This window comes from Xenopus tropicalis, chromosome 5, assembly GCF_000004195.4.
Source record: "Xenopus tropicalis strain Nigerian chromosome 5, UCB_Xtro_10.0, whole genome shotgun sequence".
NCBI classification, from domain to species: Eukaryota; Metazoa; Chordata; class Amphibia; order Anura; family Pipidae; genus Xenopus; species Xenopus tropicalis.
The window spans coordinates 29,048,034-29,068,481 of NC_030681.2; the positions used below are offsets into that span (position 1 = coordinate 29,048,034).

At 39.2% G+C, this 20,448-nt stretch overlaps 1 protein-coding gene across 1 annotated transcript in view; it reads left to right on the forward strand.

The window, feature by feature from the left end:
- Nucleotides 1-20,448, forward strand: part of macrod2 (MACRO domain containing 2) — a 1,296,131-nt gene that overhangs the window by 823,669 nt on the left and 452,014 nt on the right. The gene's annotated exons all lie outside the window — the stretch shown is intronic.

A 20,448-nucleotide genomic window follows, 5' to 3' on the forward strand; every position in this document is an offset into this window, starting at 1 on the left:
GGCATGTTTAATAATCTGAGTTGAGAAAAACTGAGCATGCTCAGTAGCCAACAGCCAAAGGAAATTCCTAAGGGAGGGGGCTGAGCGGATTAGAGGAGGAAAAGGAATCTTAAAGGACAAGGAAAGTCAAATTCTATTAAGCACACTATTAAATAGTACTACTATTGCTGTGTAAAAACGCTATATTCCTGGCTTGCCTAATGAAAGATTTACAGAGATACACATACTAGAACTTACATACTTGTTTCAGTGAACCACGCCGCCATCTTGTCCAGCATGTCTGTATGGGCACCCCCGCTCGTGTCCTGCTTGTGTCGTCACCTTGTCAGCACCAAAACCCCCCCTCGCATCCTCTCATCGGCACCCCCGTTCCTGTCCTATCCAACTCGCCACTTGCCAGCACCCACCCCTCGCCACTTGTCAGCACTCCCCCCCCCCCAGCGCGCCCCGTTTGCTTTTCAGTGAACGGTGCCGCTCCCTCCCCCAGCACTTGCCTGTCGGTTGCGTCCACCATCCGCTCCGCTCCCGTCACCCCCTCGCTGCTTGTCCCTCCCCCCACCAGCACCTGCCGCTGCTGCATACACTGTTTGTAAGGGTGGCGGTTGCCATGGAAACCAGACGCTAGGGGGAGCGCTCCTGTTTGTGCGCATGTGCTGCCTACAGTCCAAGTCCCCAAGTCTGTGCAGGAGCATTGCATTATGGGAATCCTCTTTACCCAGCTCAGCGTTTTTTCTCCGTGTTTGGCTTCAGATCTTCTGAACAGGTGAAATATGGGGAGACTTAAGGCACTATTGAGAGAACTGAAGGTATGCCTGCAGCTTGAGATTAACTCTTTATTAGCCTTTCCTTCTACTTTAAGTGATTAAGGGGAATGCTGCAGCCTTACTATTAACCTTTTAACAACCAGTGGCAGGAATTTAAAGATTTCAAAGGGGCTGTTCATTGATTTAATTTTTTATGTTGTCAGCAGTCAATATCATCCCATGTATTGTACTGTATACAGATAAAAGTTACAAGAAATGACTACCACTTAGATTTTCATAATAATATAAACAAAGGTACCTGAAACAGACAGACATAGACTAGATTATACCTTGTGTTTGCTTGGGACTTAGTGGGACTTTTGCAACCTATAGAAAAACATCATTGGATGTGCCCCCTTTCTTCTGTCCCATTCAGTAACACAGCCTAATAGGCTTGTGGCATAGTACTCTTCTCTCACACAGTCACACCACCTCCCTCATACTGTAGGTCCAGAATAAGGAGATAGTTCAAGTCATCAGAAATGTTAATGGGGGTCTTCAGCGGTGTCACAGGACTGCTGTTTCCAAAGCCATACACAGAACAATATAAGTATATACCCTCAGCAAATGTTATATTTAGGTTGTAGATGCCTTTTGCCATACTTAATTTGCCTTCTTTGTATTGTGTTTTAACCCAAACTATTGTGGCGGAAATAACTAAAAAGAATGTCCTTAGAAGGTCTGCCAGCTGCCCGACACTGTGATTCACTTTGTTCAATTATGGAAGTAAATTGGAATCTGCACAGTGATTGACGGGCCCTAATCCCAAGAGGTCTGTAGACATTAAGGCATGATTTAATAAGATGTGATAAAAAGAATAGATATAGAAATGCAGCCACAATTACCTTTTCTTTTAACTGATAATGTTGGCTATTTAGTGGAGAAGGATATCTATTTCCACTTTGTTATGCCGGTGTCTGTGTTTGATATGATGCTGCTGATCCTGCAGTGTGAATTGGATTAGATGGCTCTGGGTCATTTATGTCAAAAATGTAAATAATCTCAGAAGAATAAGAACCAGTGACAATATAAAATAACGGTGGGTGCGTGTGTCCTTGTACAACAGCACAACTAGGTTTAGAATACTAGAATGTTAAATGTTACATGCATATACAAATAGGACCCTGTAAAGACCTTATACATTTCCCTGTAGGGAAAAAAAAATTCTGGCTCCAAAAATAAGAGAATTTCTAAGCTGTAGTCTTTAGACTAGACCATATATCTTTAGCTAGGTGATAACTTGGGGTAAAGAACTATATTGTTTGGCTTACCATGTGTTTTGCATAGACTAACCTGGCTACCGAGGGGCACGGGTAAAGGCCAGTGCATCACAAAACCGGGTCCAAATATCGCTTCCAAAACAGTGGCTTAGAATTTTCCCCTTTACAGACACTGAAATGACTAATATGATAAAGACACTGATATACACAATTAGGTAAAAAATATAGGTATCAAATATTGATATATTCACTCAGACACAACAGAATCCAAAGATAGATGTGTTCATAAATTATGGTAAAAACAAAATAGCATTGCAAATAGTGATGAGCGAAATGTTTCACCAGGCATGGATTCGCGGCGAATTTCCGTGTTTCGCCATTGGCGGATTGTTTCGTGAAACGGATGAAAAACTTCTCCACAAAAAATTTGCCACCCGTCCAAAAATCGTCACCCGCCATCAAAAGAATAGTCACGGGCGACAAAAGAATAGCCGTGTGAGACAAAAGGATAGCCGCGGGCGACAAAAGAATAGCCGTGTGAGACAAAAGGATAGCCGCGGGCGACAAAAGAATAGCCGCGGGCATCAAAAGAATAGCCGCGGTGACAAAAGAATAGCCACGGGCGACAAAAGAATAGCCGTGTGAGACAAAAGAATAACCGCGGGCAACAAAAGAATAGCTGCGGGCGTCATTTTTTTGACGTGTGACATTTTCGCCATTTTTCGAATTTTCCGCCGTTTCCCGAATCTTTTGAAAGATTCGCGAATTTTTCGGCGAAGCGAAACGGGACAGATTCGCTCATCTCTAATTACAAATCATTTTGAAATGTCCTTCTGTATTGAGAAACAAGTAACTGATATAGCACTAGCTGGCCCCATAGAAGTATTAAATCAGAATATTTCTGTATTAGCTAAATAAATAACATTACCCTGAAAAAGTCATTGAATATGAGATGCTCAAGTCTGTATGGTTGTAAGTTGTGGCAGGGACTTCGTGCCTAGCAGGGGTTACTCAATTTAAACTGGATTGTCAAACACAGTCTGCTTCTGAAGTGCGTCCTTTGTTTGTTTAGACCTTTCTATGAACAGTTTGAACTCTTGGTCAACATTTTTACAGACTGCAGATAGGTGCATAGTTCATACTTAAAAACCACAGATGGATTCCTTCGGCAAACAGAGCCAAGGTGCTCATTTTTTTTTCTCTTGTGTTCAAGGAAATCAGGCAATTAGTATATATTCCAGATTTTTAAAGAACGGGATGAGAGCGAGCAAATATTTGAAGTCAGAAGGAGAGTTTCATTAGTGTGAAATAATTCTTTGAAGAATGCAGTAAGCTCCAAATCGTCTGTGTGCTCAGGGGCCACTGCCAAGTCTGCACATCTGTGAGCAAATAAATACCTATTACCAAGTGTTATAAAGAGCAGATTACTGTTCAAGGACTACCAAAGCCTCAGTGCTGGAATTTACAAATCATTTCTATTTTTTCTTTAAGTTTACACATTAATGCTAAAAGACTAACAGCTCCGCCGATGACACCTCTAAGATGCAGTTGTTAAAGTGAGCGAGATAAAAATAACGAACATATGGAAGTGTCACAAACAGTACATTGACTTAATTAAATGTAATGAAATATAACAATCGGTCCCTTGGACCGATTCGGCAGCTAATCGGCCCGTGTATGGGCAGAACAGAGCTGCCTGGCCGACCGATATCTGGCCTGAAATTGGCTAGATCTCGATCGGCCAGGTTAGAAAATCCAGACGGATCGGGGACCGCATCGGCTCGTTGATGCGGTCCCCGAACTGACTGCCCCATAAGCTCAAATGTAATCCGATCGTTTGGCCCCAAGCGAGTGGATCTTATAGTGTATGGGCACCTTAACTGTTGCAATTTTTGCTGGACAGTCTCAGTTTTAACATCTCAGCCCACAGTCCTGGATTCTTACTGAAAGTTCCTCATTTCCCTTTGATCTCCTGCGCTGAATGACAGAAATGATACAAATTTTCTCAAACGTAATTAAATAAGTAATCTGTTCAAACTTCACATAACATGCAAATGGGAGTGGTATTTAGGGGGTGTGGTTAAAAAATTGGTGTGCTCAGAAATTTTCGCTGTACTACATACGGCATATTTTTTTGTCCCTCTACATTTTTTTCAAATGTTGGGAGGTAAGCAGTGTAAAGCTATTCAGGCTGACTTTCTTTGTTGTGATCAAAATGCTTTATCAAAAAAGTCAGGTGCTGCAAAATGCTGCTTCATTGTCTCTGTTAGTGTCTATGATATGTTGTAGTATACAGTTTGTATTACCATTATTCAATTTAATGTATGTTATTGCTCTCTAATAGAATGGGATAAAGAGCACCACCCTTGTATAAAATATTAAACAGTATTCTGAAGAGCCTACTTGTTTTACCCTATTATAGTGCAGATTGTAGAAATTATGGTATAAAAGGGTAAATTAAGGTGTTGGAAAAGGGAAAGGAAATCAGTTGCCTGTTGGTTTTGACTTGAATACTGCTTAATCCCAAGGTAATCATTCTCAATACAGACTATGTTAAAGCTGCTTTCCCTTACAGAGGAAATCGTGATCTTTAAGATGCTTTTAAGCTGTGGCGTTTGAAAGAGCATATTTATGTTAGCAGTCAACTATAATGGAATTTATGATAGCTGAGCTGGATGGCAGTTATGTGATAACACTTATGACAAAAGAAGCAAAACAAACAGCACCTGTACAATACTGTTTAGTTGGGCTTTTATTAAGGGTTTATATAGATGCAACACTAGAGGGGAAAGAGCTCATTTACCATGTGTAGTTGCAGTCGCACAAATTTTGCCGCAGTCAGATATGCTCTGTGTATTAAAGGTACTTGCATCTAAAGCGCTCCTTATACCTTCACATAGTTGTGTCGCTCAGGGCCGGATTTGTAAGCCGTGTGCCCCGAGGCCACCCCCTGTCCGTCGCCCCCCCCCCTTCCCGCTCATGCACAAACTCGCAATCGTGCATGCGCGGGTCTTTACTATCGCATACAAGCAGTGGGGGAGAGGTCCCCATTGCTTCGTATGCGAGAAAAACTTTAATATTTTGGTGCGGCAGGGTGGCATGCCGCCCCCCAATTTGTGCTGCCCTAGGCCCAGGTCTTTGTGGCCTTTCCACAAATCTTGGCCTGGTGCCACTACCTTTGTCTTGTCTCCTGTTGTGTATTGAGCACAAGTGCAGCTATTGATGCAGGGAAACCCTAGGGCTACTACTCTCTTTAATGTAACGGAGGCTTTAGAGTTCCCAGAGACCTGTATCACAGCGACTTGTGTCATTTTTATGGTTAGTGCCAAAAACAAAGACAACCAAACTGAAGAATTTCAGGGCAATGTTGTCCATTTCTTGCTAAAGTACATGCATGATAGGCACATTTAGACAGATAGGCTGTAATTGCATCAGATACATCGCCACCTTGTGGCTGCAGTTACACTCGGATTTTGGGGAAAACATTGTATTCTGGGTAGAAAAAGGTGACAACTTAAGCCCTAAAGAGTTCTTCGGTGCATTGGTGTACTTTCAATGTAGTACTTAAAAGTCTTCAAATAATTAATTATAAAGGACATTACTTAAGGGTGAAAGTGAAAATTGGGAGAATTTTCATCAAAAATTTAAATTTCCCACAACGTCGCTAATTTACTAAAAGGAGAATATATGAGGTTTTGGAAAATTAGCTTTGCTTTGGTGAAAATTCTCGTAAATTCACATCTTCTTCTGCAAATATTTTCCAGTTTACTAAGAACAAAAGAATTCATTTTTGCCCAGAGAAATTTCTCCAGGTTCAGGCTGGCAAACTTTTATTTATGGCAAAAATCCCCACTACGCTTATATATTGGGAAAATACACTGGCAGATGTTTATAGAGAATTTATGCCAGGAGCAGTTTTTAGTAGATATGGGATGTGTGAACTTTAGTGAAGTTAAACAAGGAGAAAATTCACACTTTAGTAAATATGCCCCAAATAGTGGGAATAACAAGAAAAGTCAGCTTAAACATTGTATTCAAAATTTAGTTAATCTAAAAGGATAGGACTCATTTATGAACCTTGTCAAACATAATGTCATAACGTCACTTTAGGGGGGGCCATACATGGGATGATAAAAGCTGCCGACAGTTAATTGGCCCCTGTATGGGGCCCTCAGATGGGCCTACCTGTCCAATATCTAGCCGAAAATCAGTCCAGCCGGGGGGAGGAGCACATCAGCACATTGATGCAGTCCTCTTCTCGACTCTCTGTATCCCATCAATGTAATCTGATCTTTTGGCCCAAGGGTCAGTCCAATATCGCCCACCTCAAGGTGGTTATATTGGGGAAAGATGTGCTTGTTTGGTGAGGTTGCCAAATGAGTGAATTTTTCAGTGTACGGCCACCTTTACTTTGGTCGAGGGTATTATGGTGGGAACTCATCGGCCGAGTGAAGCGCCTTATTGGTGAACACTGTACAGATGCAGGTAGATTGTCCAGTAGCTACGTTCCATGCAGTTTAAGTTTTATCTCTTTCTAACCAAAGACAGCCCACACTGGAGAGAACAGAACTACATGTGTATGGGCAGCCTCATTGGGCTTGCTTTCTTTTGTATACACAGAGTGGTTGTTTTTACTCCATATACAATTTATCACATAGTCGCTTATCAGGCTTTATTGGAGGCAACCCTATTGGGTTTATTTCATGTTTAAATGATATCTTAGTAGACATAAAGTATGGAGATCTCTAAAAAGATTCTCTAAAAATCTCAGGAAAAACGATCCCTGGAAAACCCCAGGTCCTGATCATTCTGGATAACAGGTATAAACTTAAATAACTTTTTAAAAAAGAAATTCCAACATTCCACAAAACTGATATTTATCAGAACACTATCTTGGTAACAGATTATAATAATCATATAAAAATCAACATTTATTCTCCTTTTCTGTGTTATCATTTTTCTTTATAGTTGTCTCCATGTAATTCCTGGCTGCCCTTAGCCTCTTCACTTTCGCCTCTCAATCTTTATTTTGCAGTAGAAAATTATTGCATTTCCTTTTTAAATTCAGCAGTCTTTGTCATTTGCTTGATAGATATTCGCCGTGTTTCTTAATGTTTCATTTGTACCAGCATGTACTTTCAGTAATATCGCACAATTTGATTTTCAGAAAATGCCTCTTTTGGCCTAGGAAGCGCTCATGTAGTTCCATTGCTGCGTAATTCTATTTTCAACTCTGTTAAGTGAATTTGGATGTACTGATTTTTGTTTTGGTTAATTATAATGTTTGTGCACAATCAGCAGCCATTATGGTCTGAATCTAGCTATGTTGGTGTATTAACAAGAAAAGTGCATTTGCAATTAATGGGCTAGTATTTCATATGCTATTATATTCATTAATTTTTTTGCTGAACTTTTATAGTTTGGTAAACTTGGACTTTTTGTTTGTTTTACTGACACTTCTTTAATACTTTATTGTCATACAAACTGGAAAGTATAGATGAAATGACATTTATACAGCTAGGAATTATCATTAGCTGAATCATAAAGGAACTCCGCCTGTGCTCCCTGGAGCCTTTCCCCAAAGGCAAAATAGTCACCAAATCACCAGTTCTGTATACAAATAATGTAAGATGCCATGAACAGAATTCAAGGAACCCATTTTCACATTTCAAAACAGTAAAAAAAAAAAGTAGAAACTTCACAAAAATAAAAATTATTTCAATTGAGAAGCCAGGTGCATCATTTACTACTGCGACTACCTTACTGCAGGGGCATAAACTCACCAATGTGCCTCCTCCAACCAACTCCAATGAATTCATTGCTGCTGAATGTGGGCTTCATGTAGAAAATGCAGGTCTTTGCACTTAATTTTGGAGCACAAAGACTCGGCTATTCTGCAAAGTGCAGGGCAGGCCACAAATGTGTAAAAACATGGCAGGCTGCACTTTATAAGTGAGCCTACAAGTGTTTTCCAGATGTTTTATGTTCAATGATTCCAGCAACTAAAACATGTCTGCTTGGGTCTTCTCCCTGGCGTATGTGTAATTTCTCAAGGCCTAGTATATGTTGAGCACCTTGTGCAAGGTGAATGTACTTATCAAGAATGCCCCTGGGCAGAAACTGGGAATGACAGAGCCATGACAGGGCTAGGAAGGAGGGAACTGGAAGAGAGTGTTAGGGATTAAGGGTGTTGTAGTTTCCTGAGTTGATGTGAGGATAGGAGGAGACACAAGGGGTTAAAAAAAAGCAAGGAAGTGAAGGGAAGTATTCTCTTTTACCTTGAACATCTCCCGCCTTCCCCAGAACAAGGGGGGTAGCAGAGTAAAGGGGTGGGGGGTGTATAAGAGTGGTGTTGCAGCGAGAGGAAAGCCTTGCCTAGAAAGGGCATCAGATGGGCCCCATGCTCTTGGGAAAAATTGTTTGCAGCCTTCAGTGGCTATCAGAAGTCGCAAAAGTTAACAGATATAATATAAATGTGATTATACATTGCCCTACACTTAACTGTTGTTGGTTTATTTTGGTTGTTATTTACGTGCCAAGCTGCTGCCTTTTCACCTAACATACCACCTGTGGTTTAGTTTGTTATTTTATGTAAGGGGAGGAGGAGCTTGGTGTTGTTGGGAGGAGCCCATCAGATTGACCCTGTCATGTAATTTAGTTCTTACTACTGCAGTAATTTATTGGGTGCCAAAGGTCCTTAATTAATTACCTTTGCAATCATTTCATACCTACCTTTATCCACCGCTGCCAGTGCTCATTAATGGCAAACACTAATATGTGCATGTGGTGTCAGCCACTTTAAACTTTTCTTTCAATTTAACATGGTGACTATTACTTGGAACATATATAATGACTGTTATCCCATGCCAGAGATCAGTTGGACATTACAAGGGATGCCTTTGTAAATTTTAGAGCAAAAGTTGCCATTTCTATATTTCCTTTCTGTAAAAGGCACGTAATTAGGTTGCTACGTAGCAACATTCATATGAAACAACAGAGCAGGGGTTGGTGCTTTAATGCACTCTCTTTGTATTATTTGCTTTTGAAGTGACAGTAAGAAATAATTACTGGCTCTTCCGGGAAATAATATGTATGAGTTTTAGAATTTTCCATTAGTCGAAGGAAAATGATACTGTATTTAAGCAGCGGCCAGTCTGCAGACGTTTGTATTCGCGCTAACAGTTTCCTTAGTGAAACAACTCAAATGACAAGTGATAAATCATGGTCATATTTTTGTAAGGGAATGAAAACAGAGCAGAATAATATTTTCCACAGTTTCCCTTTGTCTCTGTCCCTTGCTCCCACCAATAAACGGGCCCATGTGTTTTGCCCCAAAAAAAAAAAAGTCACTCCGTGAAGGCTGGCACACATGAACATATCATGGCAAATGCACTAAATGTCCGGCCAATACTGAAACAATTTTGATGCTGCGTGTAATAGTTTACCTATTGTTTATTCCCAAGACTTTTTATGGCTATTCAGTTGCTCAAGATGGCAGACGCAGACATTCTGTTCCTCTTCATCAGTTATCAAACCCATCTCTAGTAAAATGAACTCTGCGACATCCATGATGTGTTTCGGTGCCTCATACAATATCAAAACCAAGTTTGATCCATCTGTTCAGCAAAATCTGTATTATGAATAAATGAATACACCCCACTGCAATTCATTCTCATCCATACAGATGTTGCTTTCCTTTATGCGTATGATTTGCATTTGGCAATATAGGGAATATGTTTGGTAAATGAAACCTACATGTTTATGATACATGTACTCCTGAATTGGTCCGTTTTTCTCTCTGACTCTCTGCAAGGCTGAATTCTAATATCCCTCCTGTCAGAATGACTGGGAAAGTGGATTGAGACAGTGATAAAGCGAGGCGCATGTGTGATTCCTTGTCTAGACGTACATCGGCCATTATAAAACAGAGAAAGCTCTGATGTTGGGCAGGTATCCGAATTTTCTGTACTCTGTTTTTTTTTTATATCAACTGAAAAAAGGTTAATTTGCCCTCCTTAGATTTGATTTTTGGCCATAAACACAGAAAGCATGTTCAGCTGCATTTTTATGTTCTATTTCCAGGACAACGGGGCACAGGGGATTAATAAAGTACAGTACATTTATGTCTGTTTATATGTACTTATAGGTCTCTGTGGAGATGCCATATGAGGCTGCCAGGTGCTATTACTGACACTGTGCTTATTCATGCAATGTTGCCTGAATACAGAAAGAGGACAGCATTCACAATATTTTGCCTTGTGCATTCAGGGTGCTAACATTATTTCTGGCTATGGCAGAAACAGCCATTTGCTGGTTATTACTAATATTCTCACCAACCACTTAATCATTTTTGTTACAGTTATCCCCAATTGTATAAAATAAGAACTTAACATGCTGGATAGTGATTAGCGAATCTGTCCTGTTTCGTTTCGCTTCGCTTTGAAACAGCAAGAAATGGCAAATGGCAAACAATTTGCGAAACGCATTTGTCGCACAATTTTTTTGTTGCACGCGTCTTTTTTGTAATGCGCAACAATTTTTCCCGATGCGAATTTTCACTGAAGTTTCGTGAAACAATTCGCCAATGGTGAAATGCGGAAATTCACTGCGAATCCATGCCTGGCGAAAAAATTCGCTCATCACTAATGCCGAACTATAGTAAAGTGTTAATACCCTTAAATACATGTATTTTAAAAATATCTCATTTGTGGTAAACAGTAGTTTTTGAAACTTGTTATCAATCATTTTCAGTAAGAACTGTGGTCACGAATAAATGGTACCCGTCTTCTAGTTGTAATTGGGGCAGTGCTTTATCCTTGACAACCTTAATAGCAGTAGTATGAAAAGAGGCTAGAAAAGCCATATTTTATCCTGTATACTGAACTTAATGAGCCAGCCTAAAAGTTCAGCATTTGTATAACCCTAATGATCCAGGTCTGTTGTGCAAAGGAGCTCTTGGATTTTGTTAGGGGTGTCAGTGACCCTGCACATGCTCAGTGGGCAGCTGTTGAGAAGCTAAGCTTAGGAGTTAAAGCAAATCATCAAGCAGAAATAGTTATTCTAATTACGTTGGTCCCTAAGCTCAGGTAACTGATAGAAGCCCAGAGAATGTGCAATGAAAGAGCAGAAAGAAAGATGATGGAAAGCTATGGCACAGATCTTCACTACTAATGGGCTGTGGGTGACTTGGGCTGGTACAGACCCCCAAAATATAATTGAAGTTATGTAATAAAAGGCGCTAAAGTTGCCCAGGAGTAGTTACCCACAGCAACCCATAAGATCTTTGCATTTAAACAGTTGACCAGTAAATGCTACCTGATGATTGGTTGCTTTGGGTTACTGCACCTGGACAAATATAGTGCCTTTTATTACATATGGTGGGATGTTTGTTAAGCTTTAGAACTCCTATAATTCAGGGTCTGCAATTCAGCCAATAAGATAGCAATTATGTAATTTTGACACAGGGTGCTAGGGTAACATACAGGGGTGTAACTAAAGAGTAAGCAGACCTTGCAACTGCAGGGGGGCCCAGGTGGTATAGGGGCCCCATGAGGCCTTAATTATTAAACAATTGCAATAACTGGTAACACACAAATGATAAAGAAATGATCAAACTTTTGTTTGTGGTAATGTTGATTGGGATAGAGACAGTTTAACACTAAAAATGCCCCTTGCAGCTGCTCCTTGAATTGAAATTCACATTCACATGTTTTTTGCACACGCTGAAAATGTCTCCAGGGATATATGTAATTAGAAGCCTATGGGCAACACACGCAAGGTCCTACAGTGATTGTGCTCTGTAATAGTTAAACTTAGCTCAGGAGAGGAGGTTAGGAGAAAAAATGTTTCTCCAGCAGTGCCATCTCTTCAGTGGCTGCTAGACTGGAGGGTGTGTTTGGTAACCTGAGTTTATAAGAACTGAGCATGCTCAGTAAGCCAAGCGCCAATGTCAATTCCTAAGGGAGGGGCTGAGTGAATTACAGGAGGAGAAGGAATCCCAAGTGATTAAGGAGATGCTTCAGCCTTACTATTAACCTTTGAACAAAAGGAGTGGCTGGTATTTGAAGATTACAAAGAGGCTGTTAACTGATTTTTTTTTTTTTTTTGGGGGGGTTTACATGTCCTATAATATAAATCAGAGCTGTCTTCCCCCCTATTTCTTTGGGAATTACCAGATTTTAAAGCTTATCCCCCATTCTTCCGTCCCCCATAAGAATGTCCCATGGTGAATTTTGGGCACGCATGCGCAGTAAGCATTTTGTGACGTCATTTGATGCATTTGCGCATGTGCAGGTAGAATTTTTCGGCTTCAGCTGCGATTTTGCAGAAATGCGTGATATCACTTCCAGAAGCATGTGTGATGTTTGTGACATCACTTCTGGGTATTGGAGGGAAAATTTTGGCGGCTCGCTTGTGTATAAATGCTATTCCAAATCTAAAGTTTAAAAAACTTTTGTAAAAATAACGCCAAATTTGCCAGTGATGAGCAAATCTGTCCTGTTTCGCAAAACGGTGAAAATGTCGCATGTTGGAAAAAATTGTCGACAATTTTTGGACAAGCAGTGAATTTTTCCGCTGTGAATTTTTGGCGAAAAATGAAAATTCACCATGAATCTATGCCTGCCGAAACATTTCGCCCATCGCTATTTTGTAGATGTTTCTGTACATACACTGGGTTTTCGGATGGATGCTGTCTATATTGCTAGGTTACAGCTCTAATTTCCTGTGTAAGCAAGTACATGTGTTTGTAAATGATCCAATGATTTACTGTAAGTCACAATATAAAGTAACATAAATAACCCCAAAGTGAGGGGAATAGTAGTGATGTTTGCACCCTTCCTACCAAACAGCCAGCTCTTTCTTTCCCGATGGCAGAACAGATGATTATGTTTGAGCCGTGCAGCCGGTCGCCGAGTCCCAGGGAAATCTACTTCATCAAAATAATCCAACCTCACAAAAAGTTCATTCCATTAATTTTTTTTCTGGATGCTGGCTGCAATTTGAGCTATGTTTAATGCTACGTTTTGGCTGCCTGCCTCAAATAAGTCATGGATTGAAGCACTTTAATTGAGTATAAATACAGGCAGTGCAGCCAGCTCCAACTTCAGTCAGCAGTAATATCCTTAGTTTGATGGGATCTTTCTTTCACATTTTAATTGCAGTATTTGTGAGAAATACTTTTATAATCTCATCATTAATGCGGCTTTACAGGGTTACATCTCATCCTGTTTGATTTTATTTTTAACACCGGAACTATCTGGTCCTTGATGTGCTTTGGTGTTGGACGGCTGTGAAGACAATTATTTTGTAATATTTCTCATAATTTATTCTGCATGACCCAGATATTTATTGTGCTGTTCCCACTAACTTTGTGCAATCATAATGTTGTATATTAACAAGGAAAATGTTTTTGCTTGTCCAGAAACCAATAGCAAGCTATTGACAGCTTTGAGGTGGAGTAATAATGAGTGAATCTGTTCCATTTTGCTTCACAGAAAAATACACAAAACCGTGCAAAAATTCACAAACCATTTACGAAACACGTAAAATAACGCATAAAACGATTGTTACGCGCGTCAAAAAAATGCCGTGCGAGTAAAAAAATTTGCCCGTCCGCTTCCTGAAACAATCTGCCAATGGTTAAGCACAGAAATTCGCTGCAAATCCATGCCTGGGGAAACATTTTGCCCATCACTAAGTTTGAGAGAACACAGGACAAAATGGAGACGGAGAGAAGAGGACCATACACAGTGTGTGCCCTCAGTCTTACTGTTCTGAATACTGAAAGCCAATATTTGCTTGTGTTCTAGGTGTTATTACAATGAAATTGTTGAAGCCAATATAATTATAAAAGCCCATTAATATAATTAGGGTGCAAAAACTAGATGCTGGCATATAGTAATGATGAGAAATTATCTTTTGCTCATATAATCTGCTTATACAATATGTTTCATCCAACCATGTGAATAGTAGAAGCATTTGGCCAGTTTCTAATGCAGCTGTACAATAGTTTGTGCAAATGTGATCACTAGTGATGAGCGAATCTGTCCCCTTTCCCTTTGCAAATAAATTTGCGAATCTTTCAAAAGATTTGTGAAACGGCAAAAATGTTGCACGGAAAAAAAACTGTCACCCATTTTTTTGACGCCTGCGACTATTCTTGCGACAATTTTGGACATGCGACTATTCTTTTGACGCCTGCAACCATTCTTGCGACAATTTTTGGACACGCAACTATTCTTGCGACAATATTGGATGTGCGACTATTCTTTTGATGCCTGCGACTATTCTTGCGACAATTTTGGGCGCACGACTATTCTTGCAAAAATTTTTGGACGCATGACTATTCTTGCAACAATTTTTGGACGCGCGGCAAATTTTTTCGCTGCAAATTTTTTCGTCCGTTTCGCAAAACAATCTGCCAATGCCGAAATGTGGAAATTCGCCGAAAAAATCCATGCCTGCTAAAACATTTTGCCCATCACTAGTGATCACCCCCCAAATGTTCAATTTATCACTGTTGCATAGTAGTAAGAAGTGAAATTTCACCAAAATGGGATATTTCATTGCAGTTAAGGTGTTTTTTTAGCTCTCAAATAGCATATTCATTGCTTTTCCTTGTTTTTTTTCCACTATTCTACCATTGCTCTTTATACATTGTAGAAAAAAAAATCCCATTTGGCTTTTTTCTTCAAAACACGGTGCCCGCCCAGCTCCTTAGACAGACTGGGAAAGTACTGGGCTCCGATCTGATTTGTTGTATTGGAATGCCAGGGACAATAATAATGATGTAGGTGCAAAAATGCATGGGGAGATAAGTACCAGTGATATTGCACATTTTGCCAAAAAAAACAGGCGAAAATATTCACAAATCCGTATTGCATAGTCAACTGAACAATTGAATCAACTACTTCAGATCATGTATAGGTCAGTGCCTAGAGTGTCATTTTTCAAAACAATGTAATTTGGCCAATAAATTGTGAACAAATGCCCCTAACTAGTAAGTAACTAGTATATAGTAAAACATTTTTGGGCATAAAATCATGATCCAAAATCTATGATTCCACTATAATAGAAGTGGAATGCTGAATATCATAAGGAACTAACACATCAAACTAGATTTCTCTGTTGTTGAGGCTCCTGCTGTTTTTATATAGCTTGACTTTTATTTGGTTTTTACAAGTAAAAGTATCTCCAAATTGTTATATGATTTAGTTTAACAGGCAATAAAGATTTATACATCACATTGCATTAAGGTGTTTTTGTTGGCATATCTAATCTTGGAGCAATAGAAGAAATAACAATTGTAAAAAAAAAGAGAAGATGGGAAAGGAAACAGGCTATAAACAAAAGCGGAAAAATGACTGGTGGAATATCCGTCTCAATAAGCCCGGTGTGAAAGAAGATTAACCATAGCGCCATCAAATCATAGTCAAATAAATCAAACATTACCCTTCTCCTTCTAATAAAATAGCATTAACTAAAGTGAATGTCTTTATCCCAAATATGTAACCAATCTTTCTCCTTGAGAGGTGACCAAGATCTTTTCTCCAGTCATTGGGGAACAACTCATATACCATAGATGATATTCCATGTAAATGGATATAATACTTATTAGTCCAAATAAAGAAGTGTAGGGGATCTTCCATATTTGGATTTTTTAAACTGGAAAATCTTAAAGACATCTTAAATCAGGAGGATGTTTCAGTTGGTCCCATTTAATCGGGCCACACAAGATATGAAAATGTTTAAGGCGATGGTGGCTTTGAGCAATCCGTCATTAAAGACATCCTTGGGAAAGCCTTTGTAGATATAGTGGATTGGCAATAGTGATGGGCGAAATAATTTCCAGGCATCACTAGTTGGGAAGTAGGGGAGATTATTAGTGATGAGTCAATGGCAAAATGTTGAATTTCACAGCAAATCCATGCCTGGCGAAAAAATGTGCTCATCACTAGAGATTATCTTAGTCTGAAGTCTAATATTATTCTATATAGACAATATGGGAGCCAGTATAGGGGAAATATTATCTAGAAATAAAACACAGCAAACCATGGTAAGAAAGCTTCATAGGTTATAGAAAGGAAACCTAGTTAGCTGCCTATGTGCCTCCCTCACCCGCCCCTCTTGAAATGAGCACTGCTTAGTTTCAAGGTGCGTTCTGCTGGTCTGTGCACTGAGATATGGAGCCCAGATACCTGTGGCTATTGGTACATTGCTCCATGCAGTGGGAAAAGTGCAAAAAAATAATAAAAAAAAAAAATGGCCAATTGTGGCCCTGATGTTTAGCATTTCTACTCTACCCTACTTCTTTATTAAGCTTTAGTTCTCCTGTAAGGCTTTGGGATTGGATGGTTCACCATGTCCCACCCTGCACTGCACATTGAGGGATCATTATTGTACCTTTTTCATATGACATGAATATTCCGTCATGTTGTGGAAAACCCTGGGCCACTAGGCGATATAAAATTTGTGTTCAATCTATATCTGAAAAATATACTGTATATACTCGAGTATAAGCCTAGTTTTTCAGCACCCAAAATGTGCTGAAAAAGTCACCCTCGGCTTATACTGGAGTCGGTTGCCATGGGTACCTCCAGACTAGGACCCTCTGTCCTTTGTGTGCAAATTAGGCCACCCACCACCAGATCCTCCAGTGCCTGTTGTTTTTGTTGACCCTCTTCTCCACTTACAGAGCTAGTTTACTGTTTTTCTTTGAAATAAATATTTAAACCATATACCCCACTGATGCCTCAATTAATGTCATTTTATTGGTATTTATTTTGATTATTGAAACTTAGCAGTAGCTGCTGCATTTCCCACCCTAGGCTTATACTCAAGTCAATACGTTTTTCCAGTTTTCTTAGGTAAAATTAGGTACCTCGGCTTGTATTCGGATCGGCTTATACTCGAATATATACGGTACTTGAAATGGGATTGTATTGGTTGCACTGTTTATTCTCTGTTTCATAACTGGGATTAGAATGGGGTTTGTAAATACATTTTCTGTGCAGATTTTATATCTACCGATTGTTGGTATCATTCTAATTTAATGAATATTAGAGGAGTATGAATGATTGTTTCTACTATTTGAAAACTACATCTAAAGAAGCGTGATGCATTTCCAGCTTTGAATCACCGGGCCTTTTCTATATAAATGTCATTTCCATTTAGCCGCGTTTCTATTTTTCTCTTGCATCTAAGGACTTTAATTCCGAGGGTATTTTTAATGCAGAACTTTTATTGATGTGCCTTGTTAATTCAAAAAGATTCTCTCATTAGAAATAATTTACAGCAACCTGCTTTCTACCCTTTTAAGTGTGTATTTTAATTGGTGACTTTTGATCTGAATATTTCAAATTTATATCGTGGTTGGAGGTGCTGCGGGGAGTTATTTGACAATATATACACAAGCGAATGACTGAACAAGGCCTTTCTCTAAATGAAGAAAATGGATGTTAGTAATTCTAATACATTGTAATCTATAGGTGTGCATGTACAGGTATTGGACCCCTTATCCGGAAATCCATTATACAGAAAGTTCTGAATTACGGAAAGGCCATCTCCCATAGACTGCATTGTAATCAAATAATTAAAATTTTTAAATATGGTTTGTTGAAAATCTGTAACATAACCTGGTACACAATACCTGAACCCATGAGCAAAGCAAAACAATGGGTATGGTCTACTTCTATCCCCTACATGCAGATGTATTTAGATTTAGAAGAAATACAACCTATATCTTTTAGCTACAATATCTTTGTCTAACTGATAGTGGATCCATAATGGTATAGGCAGCCATTTTGTTCGGTCAAAAACATTTCTCCATAGTAGAATAGCAGCCAATGCCAATGAGGCCATCTTCCAGTAACATGGAACCCTATGGCTGTACACAACATTCCCCCATGATGTTCCCATATTATAAGATGAAAATGCCACAAAGCTGCTGAACAAATATATGGATAGTTTTATAAACACCAGAAGTTAAATGCCTTCCATGGCTTTCCCAGTGACCAAAGCCAAATGTAACTAAACCTCTATGGGACATTTGGAACACAGAGTCTGGATAGCCAGACCACAGGGTTTGCAGTAGGGTAGTCCCCCTCCCAACCCCTTCTATCACTGTTGTTATGCTCATTTTTAGTGGGTAGGGAAAGTAGGGGAAAGCATTTAGAAGAACACTATTCCCCTTGTCTTCAAGGGGGGCCTGGCCCGTTTATAGTTACACCATTAGCTACAGATGAGAGAATATGTGCTTGTGATCATGCTTGATACTGTACATTATTTACTGCAGGAATGTAACCCTGGATACATCTGAGAAATACCATCCTTGTAAGCTGATGGCTTGAATTAGTATATTAGATCATTAAATGTATTAAACTAATCTTGTATGCAGCTTCTCGTGGTCAAAGATTATTCTTTTTATTCAAAAATCTGTTTTTATCTAAGCTCCATTGATTACATTTTATTGACTCTCATATAAAAAGGATTTGTTCAGGGACAGGATTTGTAAGATGATCTTCTGTAATTATACATTTACATAAATCTTACACTCGCTGCTTCCCAAGTCTCACGGTTGCACCGGGGTAACAAGAGATCATACACAAAAACTCATATCATACAGCTGTCCGCTTACATCTGAGGGGTTTTAAGGGTAGATAAGGAAAAACAGCAGCATGAAAACAGCAGTTTGGAATAGGATATAAAGGCATTTGGCTATGTTTTTTACAAAAATCAATCCGGGTTAAGACATTTGATCTGTCGTTATCTGCCATTGATTGTAAAAGTAATTAACACTGGATAAGATTAGTTAGCAGGTAGACATACATGCAGAATGCTCTTGGACTGAGATTTGTTTAATGAGATTTTTCTTAAATGATTTGTGATGGGTGAAAAAATTAGTCAGGCATGGATTTGTGGCAAATTTCCGTGTTTCGCCATTGGTGGATTTTTTCGCGAAATGGCGTCAAAATTTTCCACATGGCAAAAGAATTGTTGTGCGTAAAAAAAAAAAGAATTGTTGCACATTATACATATTGTCACGTGTCAAACGTATCGTTGCATGTCAAAAGAATTGTCTTGCGTCAAAAAGAATTGTCTCTCATCAAAAGAATTGTCTCTTGAATCAAAAAGAATTGTATCTCATGAAAAGCATTGTCTCTCTCGACAAACGTATTGTCATCACAAGAATTGTCGCAAGTCCAAAAGAATTGTCTCTCCCATGAACAAGAATTGTCACGCGTCAAACTTATTGTCTCTTGTATCAAAAAGAATTGTCCCTCATCAAAATAATTGTTGCGTAGCAGATGTATTGACGCGCGCAACATTTACCCCGTTTTGCTAATTTTTCTGCATTTTGCGAATATTACATCACATTTCGTGAATCTTCCCGAAACGGTACAGATTAAATCATCACTATAAATGATATATGCCACTAAAAATTATTTATCTTTGATAAATAAGACCCATAGGATGGCAGACATTTCAGTGTCAGATATTTGTACTACAGGTACCTGTTATCCAGAATGCTTGGGACCTGGGGCTTTCCAGATAAGGGATCTTTCTGTAATTTGGATCTCCATACAATCATTTAAACTTTAATTAAACACATAAGGATTGTTTTGCCTCCAATAAAGATTAATTATATCTTAGTTAGAATTAAGCACAAGCTACTGTTTTATTATTACTTGGAAAAAGGAAATCATTTTTTAAAAAATAGAATCATTTGCCTATAATGGAGCCTGTTGGAGATGGCCTTCCCATAATTCAGAACTTTCTGACTAATCGGCTTCTGGATAACAGATCCCACACCTGTATTAACCTACACAAGTGGATACTCATATTGAACTGATTTAAGTGTTTGTTACATGGATACTGTATACGGACACATATATTTCTGGCCCATGGTCGATGGGACATATCTGGCAAACTGGGACACATTTTAAGGAAAGTTATGGAACTTTACAGTGATTGGGGCTATACCTGTTCCTGAACTTTTGTGGGTATTAACCACTACCCGTTCAATCAGACCCAGCCAGGGCTCCATTCCATTTGCACAGAAGATGGAGCAGACACTCACAGACCCATCAAACTGGCATAGTAAAAGAATTTTCTGCTTTATTCCAAGCAAATGTAGGACACATCATAGCCTTATGTGTTTTCACTTAATCATAAGTTATTGCACAGCCTATGATTGAGTGCCCAGTACATGTAAGGCTATGATGTGCCCTACCTTAAAGTTGGCAATTCCTTTACTTTGTCTGTTCCTGGGATGTGTGAGTGCTTTCTGTATCTTTATTGGTATGAATTCCCTCTTTAAGCCATACGTGTAGGGCAGGTGTGCCCAGACCCCATGTAATTACTGGGGAGCTTTATGTCTCTTTTGGCCACACACTAATAAGTGCCTTTTGTGATTGAGCCAATCT